The 19,448-nt window shown below is 40.0% G+C and overlaps 1 pseudogene; it reads right to left on the reverse strand.

Annotated features, from left to right (window-relative positions):
- Window positions 1-16,243: 16,243 nt before the first annotated feature.
- Window positions 16,244-17,768, reverse strand: LOC112624371 (annotated as a pseudogene).
- Window positions 17,769-19,448: the final 1,680 nt, after the last annotated feature.

Genomic DNA, 19,448 nt, shown 5'->3' on the forward strand with positions numbered 1-19,448 from the left:
GGGAGGGGAGGGGGAGGGGAGGGGTGGGAGAGGGGGGAGGGGGGAGGGGGGAGGGGAGGGAGGAAGGGAGGGAGGAAGGAAGGAAGGAAGAAAAAAGAAAGGAGAGAAAGGAAGGGAGGGAGGGAGGGAGGCAGGAAGGAAAAAAGAAAAGAAAGAAGTATCTCAATATCAATGGGGGGTAAGTGCTATGAGGAAAATAAGCATAAGGAGAGAAAGAAAGCCTTGCAGGGGTATCTGTTTAAAATGAGGTACCTAGCGTCAGCCTTTCTGAGTTAGAAAATGAGAAAGGAAGGCATTAAAGATCTAGAAAGAGCATTCCAGGCAGAGGGAACAACAGATGTAAAGGCCCCGAGGCAGGAGTATTCTTGGCACCATCAAAGAACAGGAAGGAGGGCTGGGCACGGTGGCTCCCGCCTGTAATCCCAACACTTTGGGAGGCTGAGGCAGGCAGATCACCTGAGGTGAGGAGTTCAAGACCAGCCGGGCCAACATGGTGAAACCCCATCTCTGCTAAAAATACAAAAAATTAGCCGGGTGTGGTGGCGGGTGCCTGTAATCCCAGTTACTTGGGTGGCTGAGGCACGAGAATTGCTTGAACCCGGAAGGCAGAGGTTGCAGTGAGCCAAGATCACACCATTGCACCCTAGCCTGGGCAACAAGAGCAAAACTCCATCTCAATAAATAAATAAATAAAATAAAAATAAATAAATAAATAAATAAATAAATAAATAAATAAATAAATAACAGCAAGGAGGCCAGTGCTGCTGGAGCAGAGTAAGGTAGCAGGAGAGAGGTTTGAAGTCAGAATGATAGACTGGGGTCAAATCACATAGATCTAGTAGGATTTGGTAAGGACTTCAGATATTTAGTCTAAAAGTGACAGGCAGCTCTTGGAAGGTTTTGAGCAGAGAAGTGACATGATCTAATTTATAAAAGAATAACTTTGGCTGTTATGTGAACAATAAATGGGAAGCAGCAAGAGTGGAAGTTGGGAGTCCAATTAGGAAGTGATTACAGTTGTATGAAAAATGATGATGGCCTGGACCAGGGAGGTGGTCCAGGGAGGAGCAGGAAATCACTGAGTTACGAATCTAGTCTGAAAGCAGAGCTCACAGTATGTATTGAGAGATCGAAAGTGGGGTATGAAAGAAAAAAGCAGACAGCCGCAAATACCTCAGATAGAACACTGGCTAAGATAGAAATGGTTCCTCCAAAGAAATCCTAGCCCATGTGGTTAAGTATATAACAAGGGAGAAGGGAAGGAAATGTGTATTTGCTCGATGCCTCTATGTCCTAGTTTTATGTGTCATCCCGTTAAATCGTCTCCACCACCTTTGGTGATATTATTATCCTTAATTTTATATAATAAAAGTAATTAAAATTTAATGTAAGTTTCCTCATTACAGCTAACATGTGAATTTTAACTCAAGACTGTCTAACAGTTAAGCTCTTTTTACTAACACTGTTCTCCAAAAAATGTAGCTGAAGAATAGGAAATAACACTTATAATACTAGTACAAATAAAAAGATTTATTTTGAAGCAAACTAATACTTGAATAAAAGCACCTTTAATTAGACAATGATACAATAGTACGTATTCATTTTGGGACCAGTTCTGAATGAGACTTTTGGGGTCTTCAAGGGTTTCACAGGCTAACTGCACTCGTTATTTCAGATTTCTAATTTCCCTTTCAAATGGCAGATTTATCCCTAGTACAACTTTTACACTTATTGACATTGATGCCATTTGTTTTTTCTTTTGTAAACTGAGGTAATATATAACATATCATCTTTACCATTTTAAGTGTACAGTTCAGTGGTAATAAATATATCCTTTTTCCCCCTTCATCTCCTACTCCATCCCCTCCTTTCTGGCCTCTGGTAACCACCAATGTACTCTATGTCATCATGAAATCCACATTTTTAGCTGCCATGTATGACTGAAAACATGCAATATTTGTCTTTATGTACTTGGCTTATTTAACATAGTAGTCTCCAGTACCATCCATGTTGCTGCAAATGAGAAGGTTTCACTATTTTTTATGGCCGATTAACATTTCATTGTGCATATATACCACACTTTATCCATTCATCCATTGATGGGCACTTAGGTTGATTCTGTATCTTGGCTGTTATGAACAATGCTGCAATAAACATGGGAGTGCGGATATCTTTTTGATACATGGATTTTCTTTCTTTTGGATATATACTCAGTAGTGGAATTGCTGGATCATATGGTAATTCATTTTTAGTTTTTTGAAGAACCTCCACACTGTTCTTCATAGTGGTTGTACTAGTTTACATTTCTACCAACAGTGTACAAGGGTTCTCTTTTCTCCACATCCTCACTAGCATCTGTTATTATCTGTTTTTCTAATACAAGTCATTTTAACTGGGGTGAAATAACATGTTGTTTTAATTTGAATTTCTCTAATGATTAGTGATATTGAGCATTTTTTCATATACCTGTTGGCCATTTTTATGTCGTCCTTTGAGAAAAGTCTGTTCGGATCTTTTGTCCACTTTTTTTTTTTTCTCATAAGATGGAGTCTCGCTCTGTCACCAGGCCAGAGTGCAGTGGCGCAATCTTGGCTCACTGCAACCTCTGCCTCCTGGGTTCAAGTGATTCTCCTGCCTCAGTTTCCCAAGTAGCTGGGACAACAGGTGCATGCCACCATGCCCAGCTAATTTTTTTTTGTATTTTTAGTAGAGATGGGGTTTCACCATGTTGGCCAGGATGGTCTTGATCTCTTGACCTTGTGATCTGCCTGCCTTGGCCTCCCAAAGTGCTGGGATTATAGGTGTGAGCCACCGCACCCAGTCTGCCCACTTTTTAAATTATTTGGTTTTTGTTGTTTGTTTTTGGCTTAAATTGTTTAGTCTCTTTATTCTGGTCATTAATTCCTTGTCAGATGGATACTTTGAAAATGTTTTCTCCCATTCTGTGGGTTGTCTCCCTAACTCTGTTGAGTGTTTCCTTTGCTGTGCAGAAACTTTTTAGCTTAATGTAATCTCATTTGTCTGTTTTTGCTTTGTTGTCTGTGCTTTTGAGGTCTCATACAAAACAAAATCTTTTGCCCAGACCAAGGTCCTGGAGCACTTCCCCAATGTGTTCTTCTAGTTTCGTAGTTTCAGGTCTTAGATTTAAGACTTTAATCCATTTTGATTTGATTTTTGTGTATGGTGAGAGAGAGGAATCTTGTTTCATTCTTCTGCATATAGTTATCTAGCTTTCCCCCACACCATTTATTGAAAAGACCATCCTTTCCTCATTGTATGTTCTTGGCACCTGTGAGTTGGTATATCCAGATTATCTATTCTGTTTCATTGGTCTATGTGCCTATTTTTTTTAATGCCAGTACCATGTTGTTTTAGGTATCAGAGCTTTGTAGTAAATTTTGAAGTCTGGTAGTGTGATGCTTCCAGCTTTGTTCTTTCTGCTCAGGGTTGCTTTGGCTATTTGGGGCTTTTATGGTTCCATATATATTTTAGAATGATGCCCTTTGTGTTTGATCCACAAAAAGGGAGACATCCAGAGCTGAAGAGTTTTCCCTGAGAATTTTGTCAAGAGCTAGAAGAGAAAGGGGAAGAAGTACATGAACAACTGCATATGGTGATATACACTCTTAACTCTGCTATACAGATACTTAAGGGGTGGGAGGAAGGAGGGTTATAGTGTGGAGCCGGGAACCCAAGGAAGCCTATCCATAGTTCCGCATCACTGATGTAAGATTCTTAGTATATGGACACTTGAACAATTCAATATATTAATAAGTCTAAGTTTCTACCTGGACAAGGATCTTGGGGTAAGGAGCTGGGGGTATTTTCTTTCCTTTTATGTTGTGGGAAGTCAGGGACCCTGGAGAGAGGGACTGGCTGGAGCCACGGCAGAGGAACATAAATTGTGAAGATTTCATGGGCATTTATCAGTTCCCAAATACTTTTATAATTTCTGACGCCTGTCTTACTTTAATATCTTAATTCTGTTATCTTCACAAGCTGAGGATGTACGTCACCTCAGGACCACTATGATAACTGTGTTAACTGTACAAATTGATTATAAAACATGTGTGTTTGAACAATATGAAATCAGTGCACCTTGAAAAAGAACAGAATAACAGCAATTTTTAGGGAACAAGGTAAGACAACCACAAGGTCTGACTGCCTGTGGGGTTGGGCAAAAAGAGCCATATTTTTCTTCTTGCAGAGAGCCTATAAATGGACGTGCAAGTAGGAGAGATATCACTAATTATTTTCCTAGCAAGGAATATTAATATTAAGACCCTGGGAAAAGAATGCATTCCTGGGGTGAGGTCTATAAACGGCCACTCTGGGAGTGTCTGTCTTATACGGTTGAGATAAGGATTGAAATATGCCCTGGTCTCCTGCAGTACCCTCAGGCTTACTGAGATTGGGAAACTCCATCCTGGTAAATTGTTGGTCAGACCACTTCTCTGCTCTCAAACCCGTTTTTTGTTAAGATGTTGATCAAGACAATACATGCACTGCTGAACACAGACCCTTATCAGGAGTTCTGCTTTGCCCTTGTCCTGTTTCCTCAGAAGCATGTGATCTTTGTTCTGCTTTTTGCCCTTTGAAGCATGTGATCTTTGTACCTACTCCCTGTTTGTACACCCCCTCCCCTTTTGAAATCCTTAACAAAAACTTGCCGGTTTTGAGGCTTGGGTGGGCATCATGGTCCTACCGATATGTGATGTCACGCCTGGCGGCCCAGCTGTAAAATTCCTCTCTTTATATTCTTTCTCTTTATTTCTCAGCTGGCCAACAGTTATGGAAAATAGAACCTACACTGAAATATTGGGGGTGGGTTCCCTGATACTTACACTTCTCTCAGTAAATGTTTATACTGTCTTTACTGTCTTTTCCTTCCCTCCCTCCCTCTCCTTCCTTCCTTCCTTCCTTTCTTCCAGACAAGGGTCTTGGGGTATTTTGTTTCCTTATACTTCTCTCAGTAAATCAATCTTTCCTTCCTTCCTTTTTTTTTTTTTTTTTTTTTTTTTTTGAGACAGTCTCGCTCTATCCCCTGGCTCCCTGGCTGGAGTGCAGTGGTGCGATCTCGGCTCACTGCAACTTCCACCTCCTGGGTTCAAGTGATTCTCATGCCTCAGCCTCTCAAGTAGCTGGGATTACTTTAGTGGAGATGGGGTTTTGCCAGGCTGGCCTTGAACTCCTGACCTCAGGTGATCCACCTGCCTTGGTCTCCCAAAGTGCTGGGATTACAGGCATAAGCCACCACACCTGGCCTATACTGTCTTTTCATTCATGAGAAACATAACACAAAGACTGGGCATATGCTAAGAGTTGCCACCAAAATACTGAAGAAAGGGACAAGGAAAGGGAAAGGGCACTTAGTGGAAGGGGCAGGGGCAATTAATGGACTAAGAAGGTATAGTACAGAAGGTTCAGGAGAGGGAGGTAAAACTCAGAATGACTGGCTGTATCCCAAGTATACAGCCTTGGGTAAGTTGCTTACTTTTTCTGAGCCTCAGGATCCTCATCTGGTAAGTAGGGATAAGTGAGAGTAAAAATAGGACCAACCTCATAGGCTCCTGTGACAATAAAATGATGTAATTCATTTGAAGTACTTAGCAAAACGGCTCTACAAATGTTTGCTACTATCATTAAGTTTCACTAACAGTGCAACTTTAGACAAGTGGCTTAAAGTCTTTACCCTTTATTTCTTCAGCTACAAAATGATGGATACAACCAGGTGATACTGAAGATTTCTTTATAACTTTATATAATTATGATGCTATGTGCGTTGTACTCAAGGTGGTAGAAAAGAAATTAGAAACCTCCCTTGGTTGCCACCAGGTGGCAGTAATGAGGAGTTTAAGTACAATCCCATTTTGGGGAAAGCTTATTTTTTTCAGTGTACAGATGCAGAACTATTGTTAACATTTTGACATGTCATCTCCCATCTAGGTTTTTTCTTCACAGGTATATGCCAATTTTTATTTTACAAAAATGTGGACACTATTAGACATCTGTTTTGTAAACAGCTTTTTAAAAAACATAATATATGGCAATCACCTTCCATATCAATTAATGTAGTTCTACAACATCATGCTTAAGAGCCCTGAGGTATTCCACAGGAATGTGTTTAAACTATACTTTGTTAAAACCATCCTCTACTTGTCAAACAATCAATGTTTTTAATTGGTTTGGCATTATAACATTATAGACAATGTTTCAATAAACATCTTTGCCATATACTATCTAGTTATTTCTCAGGGAAATGTTCCAGAAGTGGAATGTCTGGGCAGAAGGTATGTACTTAAAAAAAAAACTTTTAATATATACCACCCATTTGTCTTTTCCTATATAGGGTTTTGTGTCTAATAGAGCAAGGTCCCTTATCAATGCCTTTATTCAAAATATGAATTGACTATTCTGAAGCATTTATTCTTCATGGTGAAATTTACAATCATTTTGTCAAATTTGCCCCTTCCTTTCCTCCAAAAATTCCACTGGAATTTTTATTGATATTGTGTCCAATTTATAGATTAACTTGAAGAGAGTTTACATTATTACAATATTGTGCCTTTCCATCCAGCAGCATGGTACTCTCCTCCATTCATCCATTTCCTCTGTCGGTAAAATTTGGGTGTTATTTACCATTTAGTTTACTTCTGAATATTTTATATTTTTTATTACTATTACTGGGTTGGTTTTTGTTTTGTTTTGTTTTTTGTTTTGTTTTGTTTTGAGACAGGGTCTCACTCTGTAGTCCAGGCTGGAGTGCAGTGGCGCAAAGTCGACTCACTGCAACCTTTGCCACCCAAGTTCAAGTGATTCTCCTGCCTCAGCCTCCCAAGTAGCTGGGATTACAGGCGCATGCCACTACACCCAGCTAATTTTTGTATTTTTAGTAGAGACGGGGTTTCACCTTGATTGCCAGGCTGATCTTGAGCTCCTGACCTCAGATGTTCTGCCCGCCTCAGCCTCCCAAAGTGCTGGGATTACAGGCATGAGCCACCATGCCCAGCAGAATGACTGATTTTTTAATTGGTCACATTACTAGACTTGCTTAATGGTTCTAATATTCTTCAGTTTATCTATTCATCCTCTCTACAAATATTTATTGAGTGTGTACAATGTGCCAAATGCTATTCTAGGTCCTGGAAATAGCAGTAAAAAATCTGTTCTCCAGGTCTTTATATCCTACTGAGAGGAAATACTAAACAGAGAAATATATGAAAGGTGGTGATAAGTGCTAAGGAAGTGGTGGTGGGGAAAAGCATAGAAAGGAGGATGGAAAGTGACCAGGAAAGATACTCTTTCAGATAGTGTATTAAAATAAGCTCCCTCTGATGAGTTGAAGTTTGAGGAGACACCTAAAGTGATGTTGCTTTTCTTGGGTTTTCCTGGTAGATATTTATTTATATCACTATGCTCTTTCCCAGTCACAGCAGGATTTCCAAGCTCCTGGAGATTGCCTGTCCCGTGGCAGCAATACCAAAGACTTAAGACTGTAAAGAAAGCCTCTAAAATTCCCAGTGTTCCTGGATTTAAATAACACATCCAGAGTTCCTCCCAGTCGTCACAACTCCAACTGGATTTTAGAGGCACACAGAGCTGAGTGTGATCCTGGTAAATCTACCCCCGACCACATCACAATATCCACCTGCTTTATCAACTGCCTAAGAGAACAATTCCAAGAGATTATAATAACCACAAACTGCTTAAAAGAACAATCCCAAGAGGTATAATGAGACCTTCTTTTTTAAAAAAATAGAAATAACCCTGTCATACCTCATTTGCCTATTTGCATCTTTTAAAGTCCATTGTATAGAATTGTGACACCATCATGCTTTCCTCTAATCTAGCCTAATTTCCCATTCCTTTCTTTTTTTTTTGAGACAGAGTCTTGCTCTGTTGCCCACGCTGGAGTGCAGTGGTGCAATCTTGCCTCACTGCAACCTCTTCCTCCCGGGTTCAAGCAATTCTCCTGCCTCAGCCTCCCAAGTAGCTGGGATTACAGGCATGAGCCACCACACCCAGCTAATTTTTGTATTTTAGTAGAGATGGGGTTTCACCATGTTGGCCAGGCTGGTCTTGAACTCCTCACCTCAGGTGATCTGCCTGACTCGACCTCCCAAGGTTCTGGGATTACAGGCATGAGCCCCTGTGCCCAGCCTCCCCCTCCTCTTAATCTGTGTTGACCCTTCCATTGTATTGTCATCAGTCAAATTCCCTAATCCTTAATACCTTTTCTAAACATTCCTTTCATTTTCTTACTCTAACCAAAACCTAACCATCTCCTAATAATGTTGCTTTCCCTACAATACTCTCAAATTGTGTCTGCTTTTAAAAATTACTCAACCCACTTACCAAAGGAGCCTAGAGATGAGGTAGGTGTCCTGCTTATTTCCCACTGTCAATTCCAGACCTTTTTTCTCCTTTGAAAATTCCAGTTTCCTTGACCATATCCATTCTCCTTTTTTTGTACAGTCATCTATTGTCCTCCTGGTCTTTCACCCTCATCGCAGAAGGGCTTCTTGGCATGCAGTGTCTTGTTTTCCTTTCCACTGCTACTGCTGTCATTATTCTTTTTTTTTTGAGATGGAGTCTCGCTCTGTCACACAGGCTGGAGTGCAGTGTTGCGGTCTCAACTCACTGCAAGCTCCGCCTCCTGGGCTTAAGCGATTCTCTTGCCTCAGTCTCCCAAGTAGCTGGGACTACAGGCACCTGCCACCACGCCCAGCTAATTTTTTGTATTTTTAGTGGAGACAGAGTTTCACCATTTTAGCCAGGGTGGTCTCGATCTCCTGACCTTGTGATCTGCCCGCCTTGGCCTCCTGAAGTGCTAGGATTACAGGCGTGAGCCACCGTGACTGGCCAGCTGTCATTATATTTAACTCTAACAATTCATCTATTACCTTAGCTATGGCTGGTGCTACGTGATTTGCCCTGCCTGCTTCTTCACCTTTACATCCTGCCGCTCTCCCGTTAAGTCAGAAACTGTGAAGTGTCTTAGATTTTGTCCCTCTTGCAAGCTAATAGGTTAGCTTGCCACAGTTTCATATACACATACTGCCAGAAGACACCAGACCACTGGGCCATAAAAGATTTGTTACTGAAAGCACAAAGCATTTGCAACACCTGGTGTCATTTCCCCATGCCCCATTTTCCATAAGGCAACAGATGTTTCCCGTGCAGTGGGTTGCATCACAGGAGAAGAATCTTAAATTCAGAAGACTCCAAGCTTTTATCAAAGTTGCTGGTGACCTATCCATTCCTCTCATTCAGGAGAGAAATTATTCATTATCTTGAAATGTAAGTGAATTTCCTTTGGGAGGAGGAAGAAGGCCCCTCTAGGTTTATTACCCAGGAATTTAATACACACTGGGGTTTGGGAGGTAGATATGAATATCATTATGCACTTTTTCACCTAGAGAAGACTAGTCTGAACTTGTAGCAGGAACCTACCCAGCTTGACTGCCTGCTAAAACAAAAATATCAACATTCTTAATAGGATTTAAATAAGATCCAGCATCTCAAAACAGAATATTCAAAATATCCATAATACAGTACAGTCCAAAATTACAAAGCATACAAAAAAAAAAAAAAAAAACAGGAAAATCTCAATTCATATAGGGAAAAAAAGGACAATGCTGAGATAACACAGATTATAAAATTATCTGATGAAGGTTTTAAAGCAACTATTAATATTTGTTAGGAGACTATTCTTCATAGGTCTCTTACATTTCTACATGTGTTCTAGGCAAAGGCATTAACAGCTTTTTCTCTGACCTATCTTTTTTAGCTGTTTGTATAGCAAACATCCTTGGAAGATAGAATGTCTTCCTTTGGGAACAAGGACAGATGTTTTTTCCTTCCAGGATTAAAAAGAAGATAATGTCTCTCTCCAGGACAAGGCTGGGCAGGTTTGCTGGCCCTTTATCAAAGACTGGTGTTTCCCACAGAGTTCTTCTATAACAAATCCCACAACATATACAGGTATCAACAGGCCTCACAGCATCACTGTGTAGGAACTGAGGCTCAGAAAACTGGGTTAAATGGTGATACTCTGCCTCCTGCTACTCGTGTGGGTAATAAACTGTCCTTTATCTCTGACCCAGAGTCTCGTGTCTTCTGTCACTATTCATGAAATTGTGGCAGCCTAACTTGTTAACTTGCAAGTAAGGTAAAATCTCAGACCCTCCGAAGTTCTTGACTTTGTTATAACAATTCTCCTACAAGCAATCACAAGCATTTTTGAAGCCAATATAAAAAACAGAAAGTATCAGCAAAGAAATAGAAGACATAAAGAAGAATCAAATGGATATTTCAGAACTGAAAAATACAATAGCCAACATTTAAAAAAAAATTCACTAGATGGTTTCAATAGCAAGGTAAACATGACAGAGTCAATGAACTTGTAAATAGATCAATAAAAATTAACCAATCTTAACAGCAGAGAGAAAAAAGATTTGAAAAAACAATGAGTACAATCTCAGAGACCTCTCGGATACTGACAAAATGCGCTGAAAAATTTAGAATAATGGAAGAAAAGGTCTCAAATTTGGCAAAAGACAAACCTACAGATTCAAGAAGTTCAACAAACCCCAAACAGGATGAACACATAAATTTATACCCAAACACATCATAATCAAAATGCTGAAAAATGAAGACACAGAAAAAAACCTTGGAAGCAGCTAGAGAAATTGAAAGTACTACCTACACACAAACAATGTGAATCACAGCAAATCTCTCAGCAGGATCCACGCAAACCACAGAAGTGATACAATAATTTTAAAGCTCTGAAAGTGTCAACACAGAATACCACATCTGGTGAAAATATTCATCAGGAATTGAGATGAAATAATGGCATTCTCATATGAAGGGAAACTACAAGAATTCATTTCTAGCAGAGCTGTTCTAAAAGAATTGCTAAAGAAAATTCTTCAGACAAAGGGAAATGATACCAGAAGGAAAGCTCAAACATCAGGAATGAATGAAGAGCACCAGAAATGGTAAATATCTGTGTAAAAACAGTAGTCTATTCTCCTATTTTTTTTAAACTTATACTTTAAGTTCTGGGATACATGTGCAGAACGTGCAGGTTTGTTACATAGGTATACACATGCCATGGTGGTTTGCTGCACCCATCAACCCGTCATCTACATTGTTTCTCCTAATGCTATCCCTCCCCTAGTCCCCCATCCCCCAACAGGCCCCGATGTGTGATGTTCCCCTTCCCGTGTCCATACATTCTCATTGTTCAGCTCCCACTTATGAGTGAGAACATGTGGTGTTTGGTTTTCTGTTCCTGTGTTAGTTTGCTAGAATGATGGTTTCCAGCTTCATCCATGTCCCTGCAAAGGACATGAACTCATCCTTTTTTATGGCTGCATAGCATTCCATGGTGTATATGTGCCACATTTTCTTTATCCAGTCTATCACTGACGGGTACTAAGTTCTTTAAAAATATATTTGATGGTTGAAAATAAAAACTGTACCATTGTCTGATGGGGTTTTCAACATATGTAGATGTAATTCATGACAACTCTAACGTAAGGGGTAGAGGATAAGTGGACCTGTATGGTAGTAAAGTTTCTACATTCTACTTAAAATTGGGGGAAAGACATTCTAAGCAGATTCAAAAAGCTAAATATGTATATTTGCATTATGTGAAGCTCATTTTTGCCTCAAGGTCTTTTCAGTTGCTTTTCCTTTTGTCTGAAAAAATGTTCCCCTCAACTAATGTCTCCCTCAACTAATTCATGTGTCCGCATAAATGGCACCTCTTCAAGGAAGGTTCCCTTAACCACCCTCATAAAATAACTACCTCTTCCCATCAGATTCTACCTTTATATTTGATTTTATTTTCTTCATTCATTTATCATTATCCAAAACTTGACATTTTTGTTAATTTATCTTCCCACTAGCATGCAGGTGATGGTCTCCCTGTTCACTTTTGTATTCCCAGGTCCTAGACCAACGCACTGGTTTTTGTTTGCTTAACCTATCAAGAACTGAGAAAGCTGCATAGAAATTTGCCACCTCCTGTAGTTCTAAGATTTTTTGCTGTATATAGCTTAAGTCCATTTTATTAGTTACAAACCGGATTAGAATTATTCTGTTTTACTGGTGAATTCAACCTTTTATCAGTAGGTAATGACCTTTTTATTCTAATAATCTTTTTTCTCTTAAAATCTTTTTTCTGGGCCGGGCATGGTGGCTCAAGCCTGTAATCCCAGCACTTTGGGAGGCCGAGACGGGCGGATCACAAGGTCAGGAGATCGAGACCATTCTGGCTAACACAGTGAAACCCCATCTCTACTAAAAAAATACAAAAAACTAGCCGGGCGTGGTGGCGGCGCCTGTAGTCCCAGCTACTCGGGAGGCTGAGGCAGGAGACTGGCGTGAACCCGGGAGGCAGAGCTTGCAGTGAGCTGAGATCCGGCCACTGCACTCCAGCCTGGGCGACAGAGCGAGACTCCGTCTCAAAAAAAAAAAAAAAAAAAAAATCTTTTTTCTGATATTAATATATGTATGTGAATTCTTTGTATTAAGATCTGCCTATTATGTTTTTCTATCTCTTCTACTGTTTTGCCTGTATGTTTTCAGATTCTTGTATATGTCATACAGCTAGATTTTTCTTTTCAGTCTGACAAACTCTGTCTTTTAATTGGTAAATGTCATACATTTATGTTTATTGTGATTCTTGATATTGCTGGATTTGTTTATACACCTTACTTGTTTGTTTATATTTGCCTTGCTTTCTCTGAGCTACTATTTTTATAGCCCCAATGTTTTTGTTTTTGTTTTTTTTTGAGATGGAGTCTCGCTCTGTCTCCCAGGCTGGAGTGCAGTGGCGCGATCTCCACTCACTGCAAGCTCTGCCTCCCAGGTTCATGCCATTCTCCTGCCTCAGCGTCCCCAGTAGCTGGGACTACAGGCGCCCGCCACCACGCCTGGCTAATTTTTTGTATTTTTAGTAGAGACAGGGTTTCACCATGTTAGCCAGGATGGTCTCGATCTCCTGACCTCGTAATCTGCCTGCCTCGACCTCCCAAAGTGCTGGGATCACAGGCGTAAGCCACTGCGCCCGGCCTGTTTTTGCATTTTTAAAAAAACTGATTTTATGGTTAGATTTTTAAAATTCCATTTATTCCTTTTTTTACAACTGTCCCTGCACTTTATAAGTGTCTAACTTAACAAAATGTAAAGGCAAACATATCTTAACCTTCCTTCCAAACGAAGCAATGATCTTAGAATAATTTTAATTACATTGACCCCTCCCCAAATGCCTACATGCTATTGTTATTGAAGGCATTAGTTCAAAACTTCACAAATCAGACCTCATTTTTCTAGACTGATTAATGTTTGTTTGGACTGACAAGCTTGTTCACCATTTTATTCACTCACCATTCTGTTTTGTACTTCAGACCATTCTTCTATGATAATTTCCTTTTTTAAAGCTCTGATTTAACAAAGCACTTATATTCCAGGTTTGGTTCTAAGTGCTTTATTTTATATTAGTTCATTTAATCCTCATAACAATTCCATGAAGTAAATACAATTATTGTCAAAATTTTACAAGTGAGAAGAAACAAAAACAAAAACCTGAAGCACAGAGGTGTTAACTAACTTTTCCAGTGTTCCACAGCTAGCAAATGGTAGAACAGGGATTCACACCTATGGAGTCTCCAAAGTGCATATTCTTAACTCCTGTAAAATACTATCTCTCACCTACAGCCACACATCACTTAATGACGGGATACATTCTGAGAAAGGTGAAATGTGTCCTTAAGTGATTTCATCATTGTGCAAACCACAGAGTGTACTTACACAAACCTAGATGGCATAGCCTACTGCTCCTAGGCTACAAACCTGTATAGCATATTACTGTACTGAATAGGCAACTGTAATACAAGAGTAAGTATTTATATCTAAACATAAAAAAGGTCCAGTAAAAATACGGTATTACAGGCTGAGTATCCCTAATCCTAAATGCTTAGGACAAGAAAATTTTGTTTTTGAATTTTTTTTTTTTTTTTGGAATATTTGCATGATACTTGGTGTTGAACATCCCTAACCTGAAAATCCAAAGAAATGCTCCAAAGAACATTTCCTTTGAGTATCATGTTGGTACTCAAAAAGTTTCGAATTTTGAAGTATTTTGGATTTTGGATTGTTGGATTAGCAATACTCAGCCAATATAATCTTACGGGACCACCATTGTATACGTGGTCTATTATAGATCAAAACTTTGTCATGCAGTGCATGACTATGTGTCATTTAGGAGTTTCATGCATATCTCTGAGCTAAACTCTCAATTATCACTTATCTTTAAATGTCTCTATTTCACTCTTGTTCTTAAAAGGTAGTCTGGGCAAGTACAAATCTAGTTGACCATTATCTTTCGGCACTTGAAAGATATTATTCCATTAACTTCTGGTTTCCATTGATGCTGATAATAAATTCACTGTTATTTTCACTGCTGTTCTTTTGCAAGTGATCTGCCCTTTCTAGCTGCTTGTAAGATCTTATGAGTTCTGCCATTTCTTTATACAATATGTCATATATTTCTGTTTGTGTATCCTGCTTTCATTATGCTGTGATTCCTAGATCTGTTAATTCATTTTTTTCATCATTTTTGCAAAAATCACAGCAATATTTATCTAAATGATACCTCTCATTAGGACACTTCTTACCAGTGGGAGGTAAAGGGCAGGGATTGACTAGTAAGGGGCATCAGGGAACTTTCTGAAGAGCAGTATTTTTTTTTTTTGATAGTTTGTGTTACACAGGTGTATGCACTTGTAAAAACTGACCAAATGTTGCACTTAAGATCTGTGCATTTTATTATATGCACATTTTAAATACAAAAAAGCTATAAAACAATATTGAATACTAATGATGAACACAGTAAAATGTTTAGTGGTGATGTCTACAACTTACTCTGAAATGCATACAAAATAGGATTGATGGATGGATAAGTGGATACCTATATGATATAGTAAATATAACAAAATGTTCTAGAATTAATTGGTAAATGTAAAAGTTCACTCTATAATGCTTTCAACTTTTCTGTATGTTTGAACAATTTCACAAAATATTGGGGGGCAGGGAATATTGCCTCTTCTTTTTTCCTCCTTTTCTTTCTGAGATTTCAATTAGTCATATGTGTGACTTTCTTATCCAAGCTTCCATCTCTTAATATTGTTGTCATATTTTTACTTCCTTGTCTCTCCTTAGTATACTCTGGGTAATTTTAAAAGATATCTTCTCATTTATTTTTTAAGAGACAAGGTCTCTGTCGCCCAAGCTGGAATAATCATAGCACTCTGGCATAATCATAGCACTCTGAAGCCTCAAACTCCTGGGTTCAAGTCATGCTCTGCTTTAGCCTTTTGATAAGCTAGGACTACAGGCATGCACTACCATGCCCAGCTAATTTTTAAATTTTTTTGGTAGAGACAGGGTCTCACCATGTTGTCCAAGTTGGTCTCGAACTCCTAGCCTCAAGTGATCATCTTACCTTGGCCTCCCAAACTGCTGGGATTATAGGCATGAGCCACCGCAGTGGCTTCATTTATTAATTCTCTCTTCATCTGTATCAAATTTGCTCTTTAACCTTTCCATTGAGCTTTGTTATTCTAACAATTATATTTTATATTTCTAGAGCATCTCCCCATCTCCCACCTACCTTCCAACCTGTCTGTTCATTCCTGGTAATCTCTTGCTCATCTTTATAACATCCTTTACCTTTTAAAACATTTGGAACACAGAAATTCTATACTTTTCATATCTGTCAATTCCACTACCTATAGTCCTTGGAGCTGCACATCTATTGAAGGTTATTTCTGCAGACACTCATAGCAGTTTGGCTTTTCAGTATATTTTTCTCTGTGTGCTACAGCTTGAATAGCTTCTATTGCTATGCTTCAAGGTCACCAATTTTTCTTCTACATTAAATTTGCTTTAAACTCCTACAGTGATTTAAATTTTTTTCAGATATTACATAAGTCTAAAAATTACATTTGTTTTTCATATCTTCAACTTTTCTTATGTTCATGTTTTCTTATAAATTCTTAGTTATATTAGTAATAGCTGTTTTAATGGCTTTTTTTTCCCCGCTAATTCCATGATCGCTGTCATTTCTGATCCTGTTTCTATTGACTGATTTTTCTTCTGGTATGGATCACATTTTGTTGAATCTTCATGTGTCTAGTAATTTTTTATTGTATAGTGGTAACTGTTACATTGCTTAGTATCTTGATGTTGTGAGGTTGTTTCCTTCTTTTACACAGTGTTGAATCCTGTTTTGGCAGGCAGTTTTTTTTTTTTTTTGGAAACAGAAGTCATTCCTGGTGACATGCTGGATGCCACAGATGGTGGCATTCTGCCTCATGTATGTCTTGAGCAGTGTGTGCACCTTCTCAGCTTTCCAGAAGGTCGGGTGGGTCAGTAGGTCCATGATATAGGTCCCCATTGTGTCAGGTCCCTGCTGCCCATGAGCTCGTCACAGATCCAGCTATGGCTGGGGCTCAGCAGGCTACCTGAGTAGATGCAGGTGTCGCAGATCATCACCACTCCTGCGTAGTGCTTCGAAATTGGTTGGTTCACGTGCACACAAAGGCAGGCAGGAAATGCAGCACGTTCCCCACCAGGCTCATCAGCTGCAGGCAGTAGCACAAGGCCATCACCATCCAAAAGGCATCCACTGATGTTGCTGTGTTCTTGCAAACCACATTCTTCCCAATACCCTAATGGACTGTGTATTAGTCCATTCTCACACTGCTATAAAGAAATACCCGAGACTGGGTTATTTATTTTTTCAAGATGGAATCTCGCTCTGTCGCCCAGGCTGGAGTGCAGTGGCATGATCTCGGCTCACTGCAACCTCTGCCTCCCTAGTTCAAGTGGTTCTCCTGCCTCAGCCTCCCAAGTAGCTGGGACTACAGGTGTGCGCCACCACGCCTGGCTAATTTTTGTATTTTTAGAAGAGATGGGGTTTCATGAATTATTAGTCAGGCTGGTCTTGAACTCCTGACCTCGTGATCCACCCGCCTCGGCCTCCCAAAGTGCTGGGATTACAGGCATGAGCCACCGCACCTGGCCCAAGACTGGGTAATTTATAAAGGAAAGAAGTTTACTTGACTCACAGTTCCACGTGGCTGGGGAGGGCTCAGGAAACTTACAATCATGGCCAGAAGGTGAAGGGGAAGCAAGGACCTTCTTCACTTGGTGGCAGGAGAGAGAAGTGCAAGCAGGGGAAATGCCAGAAGCTTATAAAACCATCAGATCTCATGAGAATTTACTATCATGAGAGCAGCATGGGAGAAACAGCCCCTATGATCCAATCACCTCCTACTGGGTCCCTCCTTCCACACATGTGGATTATGGGGATTATCATTCAAGGTGAGATGTGGGTGGGGACAGGGACCCAAACCATATCATACCAAGATGGATTCTGTTCACACAGGCTCAGGAGGGGAACTCATCTGGCCAGCTTGCAGCAGAAACAATCGTAGACACAGACAATAAATCTAGAGCCTTGACATATATCTGCTGGGTGAGTGGAGGGGAGATGCTGATGCACACCAGATCCATATCTTGGTGCAGCAAGATGTCATTGGTCCGGCTGACACAGAAGCAGCAAGCTGCTTTGCCTCCTCCTCAGTCTTTCCCCAAAGGGTCTCACCAGTGAACCCTTCTGCCCTCAGCAGCGAGAGCAGAACCCGGGGGGAGCTGCCAGTCCCAAACAGGCCCACTCCTGAAGGCATCTTCATCCTGGTCTCTGTCTTCACCAATTCATCTCCTCACAAGAACCTCCTGCATGGCTATGACCTTCCCAATGTTCTGGTCAAATATGGCTTCTGGCACACTGGCATCACCCACCCTGTATTGCACTGGAGACCATGGGTCCGGATGGGTCTCCATGGCCACCCATCTGCCTTCAGGGAGGCTGGTGGGGATGCGAGAGCCTGGAATCCAGCATGCCACCACCGGGAATATGCAGCCTGGTTTCTAAAGAATGGGAAGCTGTGGAAAGGGTGCTACTTATTTTTGTATGTTGATTTGTATCCTGCAACTTTACGGGATTTATCAGTTCTAATACTTTTCTTGTGGCGTCTTTAGGTTTTTCCAAACGTAAAATATATTGTCAGCAAACAACAATAATTTGACTTCTTCCTTTCCAATTTGGATGCCTTTTCTTTCTCTTGTGTGATTGCTCTATCTAGGATATACAGTACTGTGCTGAATAACAGTGGTCACAGTAGGCATCCACATTGTGTTCCAGATCTTAGAAGAAAGCCTTTCAGTTTTTCCCCATTCAATATGACACCAGCTATGGGTCTGTCATATATGGCATGTATTATGTTATGATCCTTCTATACCCAGTTATTTGAGGGTTTTTATCATGAAGGGATATTGAATTTTATAAAATGATTTTTCAGCATCAATCGAAATGACCATATGGTTTTGTCCTTCATTCTGTTGATATGATGTTATCATATTATCACACTGGCTGATTTGCATTTGTTGAAACACCCTTGCATCCCAGGGATAAATCCCACTTGATCATGATAAATGATCTTTTTAATGTGTTGTTGAATATGGTTTGCTAGTATTTTATTGAGGACTTTTGCAAAAATGTTCATCAGGGATATTGGCCTGTAGTTTTCTTTTTTTGATTCATCTTTGTCTGATTCTGCTATCAGAGTAACACTGGCCTCATAGAATGAGTTTGGGAGTATTCCCTCCTCCTCTATTTTTTGGAATACTTTGAGAAGGATTGGTAATAGTTCTTCTTTAAATCTTTGGTAAAATTCGGCAGTGAAGCCATCAGGTCCCAGGTTTTTGTTTTTTTTTTTTTTTTCTGAGGCAGAGTCTCTGTCGCCCAGGCTGGAGTGCAGGGCCTGATGTCAGCTCACTGCAACGTCCCCCTCCTGGGTTCAAGCAATTCTCCTGCCTCAGCCTCCCAAGTAGCTGGGATTACAGGTGCCCGCCACCACACCTCGCTAATTTTTTGTGTTTTTAGTAGAGATGGGGTTTCACCATGTTGGCCAGGCTGGTCTTGAACTCCTGACTTCAGGTGATCAACCCGCCTCCACCTCCCAAAGTGTTGGGATTACAGGCGTGAGCCACTGCACCCAGCTTGATCGATTCATTTTTATTGTTCTACTTAAGATATGAGTCATTTACACACCACAATTACAGTTATAATATTCTGTATTTTTCTGTGTATTTACTGTCACAGTGAGATTTGTACCTTCAGATGATTTCTTATTGCTTGTTTAACATCATTTTCTATCAAATTAAATATTAATTTACCATATTAAATACTGTAGGCAGCTGTAACCCAATGGTGTTTGTATATCTAAACATAGAAAATACATAGTAAAAATATGGTATTATAATCTTACCATTATATTACCATCCTATGTGCATTCCATCATTGACTGAAA

The sequence above is a fragment of the Theropithecus gelada genome, chromosome 5 (assembly GCF_003255815.1).
Source record: "Theropithecus gelada isolate Dixy chromosome 5, Tgel_1.0, whole genome shotgun sequence".
Taxonomy (NCBI): domain Eukaryota; kingdom Metazoa; phylum Chordata; class Mammalia; order Primates; family Cercopithecidae; genus Theropithecus; species Theropithecus gelada.